We start from the raw sequence: 4,528 nt of genomic DNA, 5'->3' as shown, positions 1-4,528 counted from the left end.
AGAAGAAGAAGCAAAAACCAAAAGGGAACAGAACAAAACGAGCCCCCCTCCATTACCAAGCAGACCCCTCCCCCTCGTCGTCATTTCCAAACCCAACACCAAACGAACGCCATAACCACTAGCCCGTTCGTCGCCCCAGCTGCCGGAACCACCGGAGCCCCGTCGAGACCCACCACTGTTTCTGCCTCCTCCATCACCACCATCAACAAACCACCATTGTTACCCATCTAGCGTCGCCACCAGCTTCACCAACACTACGACCAACACCTTCCCCGGCACCCCTACTGTCCAAACCACCTACTGCCGCAGGTCCATCCATGAACGACCACCCTCGTCCTCCCAAACACCACCCCGACGCCATAACCACCACCCCCCACGTCCAAACCACCAAACAGGTCCGTCAGTAGCCCCCTCCCCCCGCGTCGACCTTACTGCTGTCGACGTCGTTCCGTCTTTCGCAGGCAGTTGTGGGTTGCCGCGATCCCGCCTTGCCGAGTTTTCTGTTTTCCGTCGAGGTCGACTTTGGTTCGTCGAGGTGTTGTCCGAGGTTCCGTCGTTGTTCTTCGTTCAGAGAGGTCCGGCTTGAGTTCCGTCGGAATCGTGTTTGTCGTCCTGAGTTTGTCGAGGTGCAAAGGTTAGTAAACCTCGATGTATTAGATAAATAAACTTACGTTGAATGTTTGAGATGCAAATATAAGAATTGGTATGGAAATTTTTTGCCTATGTTTCATTGTATGCATTTTTGCTCATTTTGCGTTATGGGATTCTCGTTTGTTTGATGTCGTTTAATTAAGTTTGGCTAGTTGTTCTATGACACAAGTTTGACGTTAATTTGTTCGTCCTTTACTTCGCTTAGTTCATTCAAAAAAAAAAAAATTATTATTAGTACATGTTATTACTAATCCCGAAATACTCATTCGCTAAAACTCTTTTATTAAACCTCTAACAAGTTATGAGATTTTAGTTGTAAAGAAGCTGTAAGGTTTAGTATGGTTAAAAGCGTAAAAATGGCATCCCTTTAAAAATATAAAAAAAAATAAAAATAAAAATAAAAATAAATAATAATGAAAAAGGAATAAAATGAGACGAGCCTCGCCAAATAAAAGGGACAAATTGCGGGGCCCTCACAAAGTATATGTATTAAATACTTAGATTCCGGGATGGGTCGTTTAGCAAATTTCACGGCCCTACCCCAAAATAATAATGCGCTAGTTGTTTTAGGCGCGCCTTTAATAATGTTATCTCCCTAAGCTCGGGTGCACATTTATGTGACCCAAATCCAAATCTCAACGGAGTCGAAATATGTCTCTAGTCACGGGCGCACTGATTGTGGCGTGGCCCGAGATGCATTTCCATGACGTTGCAAATTCTTTAAAAAATAAGAATGAGATGAGCCTCGCCGAATAAAAATACAAATTGCGGGGCCCTCAGTAAATACTTGTTTAAAATTACTTAGAATTCAGGAGGGTCGTTTAGCGAATTTCGCGGCCTCCGCAAAATAATAACGCGATAGTCTCTTTAGGCGCGTGTTTAATAATTTACTTTCTTAAGCTCGGGTGCGCATTTCATGCGACCCAAATCCAAATCCTAAAACATCAAATAAAATATGTTTCGGATTGTGGGTGCATTTCATGTGACACAGTCCAAAGATATATTTTAAGCGATGTTCACATTCTTATAAAACAATAATAATAAAGCGGTTAAAAGATAAATTTGCACATAAGTTCATATTGTATTAAAAATCAGATAAATAAGCCAAATATAACAGTTGAGCGACCGTGCTAGAACCACGGAACTCGGGAATGCCTAACACCTTCTCCCGGGTTAACAGAATTCCTTATCTAGATTTCTGGTACGCAGACTGTAATATAGAGTCATTCTTTCCTCGATTCGGGATTAAAATTGGTGACTTGGGACACCCTAAATCTCCCAAGTGGCGACTCTGAAATAATTAAATAAATCCCGTTTCGATTGTCCTTTAATTGGAAAAAACTCCCCCCTGCGCCCTGCGGGCGCGGAAAAAGGAGGTGCGACAGCTCTGGCGACTCCGCTGGGGATTAACACCCAGAACCACTGGTTCAGGGTTAGAAATTCGAGCTTAGATAAATTGTTATATTTGGCTTTATCTGATTTTTTACATGTTTTAAGCCTAATGTGCTAAATGTTGCTTTTACCGCTTTGATATTATGTGAACTGTATATAAATTGTGCCGAAACCCATCTTCTCTCTGAGTCTTCTAAATCATGAAGAAGGGCGTACTTCGTATGACTTCTTTTCTGTATAGTGTCAAATCCCAATTTAGAACGAGGTTCGGATAAGTTGCTAAGCCGGTGAAGCTTCTGTATTCCCGGTACGCTGCCCCCCCTCGGCTCGAGCTGTCCGCTCGGGTAAGCCAGGTCTAGAACAAACACCCAGGTTCTGAACCTAGTATAACAAAGCCACATGCCGGATCCCTAGTAGGAACGTTTATTTGCATCATGTGCATTTGACTTAGGGGACTCAACACAGGGGTTGGGTCCGTCTAGGACAAGCAACCTGAAAATAATAGACCATCTTATGACATCCTATGTGCTACATGTTGTATTCAGTCAAGGGCAAATGGGTCATTTGGTCATTTCCAGCATGATGTTATTTTAATCAAAGCATGAGGAACATTCGCGGAATCCAAGAAGCCTTGGAATTCCCTATGTCCCCCACGCTTGCTTTTTGGGAAAACACATGGGGAACATTTGTGGAATCCAGGAAGCCTTGGAATTCCCATATGTCCCCCACGCTTCATATGTTGGAAAAAGCGCATGGGGAACATTTGTGGAATCCAGAAGCCTTGGAATTCCCATATGTCCCCCACGCTTCATATGTTGGAAAAAGCGCATGGGGAACATTTGTGAAATCCAAGATGTCTTGGAAATCCTTATGTTTCTCATGCCACATTTTGAAAACAACAATAAATATAAAAAATAAAAAATAAAAATACATATAAAAACAAGGCATGAAAATTCAAAAAATTTCGTATGTTGTCATCGTTTTCCACAAATTAGAAAATCGTGAAAAGATGAGGAAATGACAGTGTAGAGATATAACTACTTATTTTTAGAAAGAGAAAAAAACGCAAATGTCCAAGTAGTGTCGAAACTCTGCCGAAATTTTGAGAAATAAAAAATAAAAAATATGTCTTATTAGTTTGTTTTATTAAAGCAAAGGAAAAGTAGAAAAAAATAATCATTGTTTTGCCATAAAAGTTTGTCTTGCCATAAAAATGAAAAAATTTTAAAATATGTGTTATTTATTTGTTTATGAAAATGACAAAATTAAAATAATCCAAAAAAATATTTTCTCCATTATTGACTTCTTTAGGAAGTCTTTCTAATTGTTTTCAAAATAATATAATATATATAAAAAAAAAAACAAATCCAAAAATAGTTTGATTCTTTTTTCAAAATTGAAAAGAAAATTCAAAATTCAAAAAACATTTTGAGAAGCATTTCTTTTATTAAAAGCAAAATTCCGAAAAAATATTTTCTTCTTCTTCTTTAGAATAATAAAAAAAAAAAAAGCAAATGAAAATTCACAAAATATATCTTAGAAGTGTTTCTTTTAAAAAAGAAAATCAATCAAAAAATAATATTTTTTTGCTTCTTTTAAAGTAGTTCTTTTAAACGAAAATTCAAAAAAAAAGGGTTAGTTCATCTTCTTATTATTATTTGCCTACTTATTCTTATTTGACCGAACTACGCGGGTTTGATTCTCACCGGATGTGAGATACGTAGGCAACCCTCATCGGGTCCAACCCCACCTTCTCAAAAAAGAAGGAATGTTTTATGTTTTTCGTTAATTTGTTTGTTTGTTATGAATGAAAAATAATAGTCTATTTGATTGTTGTGGGAAAAATAACAAAAACAAAAAATATAGAAAATGGAAAAGGGTCCTCTCAAAAATAGTTTATTCGCCCGAACTACGCGGGTTTGATTCTCACCGGATGTGAGATACGTAGGCAACCCTCATCGGGTCCAACTCCCCTTTCCATTTTACCAATAATGATATACCATAAAGCATATATGTACACACATGTATATAAATACATATACTGTTTGTTTTGTTTTCCAAGATTTTTGTTTAGAGTCAAAATAAAGGTTTCTGTTTTGGCCTAAAAGGTCACCTTAATAAATGTGCAGGATGAGCACAGAGAAAAATGAACCATTCTCGGCCCTCAGCGAGGTCCCCCTACAACTCCACATGTGGTGGAATGATTTGGAAGCCAATAGCAAAGAGGTAGTAGGAAGAATATTGGGAGGTTTTGTAAATTTGTTGGGCGTTAGGCCAAGGACAGATATTCTTGAAGCTCTAATACCATTTTGGGACCCAACCCGCAATGTATTCCGTTTTGTTGACTTTGAACTTTCACCAACACTTGAGGAAGTCGCCGGATATGCGGGATTGAATGAGAGGTTAAGAGGGCAATATTTGCTTTCGCCAAGGCCAGTGTCTCCGCATGCGTTTCTGGATCTACTAAGCATTAGTCGGAAGGTAC

The sequence above is a fragment of the Nicotiana sylvestris genome, chromosome 2, assembly GCF_000393655.2.
Source record: "Nicotiana sylvestris chromosome 2, ASM39365v2, whole genome shotgun sequence".
In the NCBI taxonomy this organism is placed as follows: domain Eukaryota; kingdom Viridiplantae; phylum Streptophyta; class Magnoliopsida; order Solanales; family Solanaceae; genus Nicotiana; species Nicotiana sylvestris.
This window is presented reverse-complemented; position numbering follows the sequence as displayed.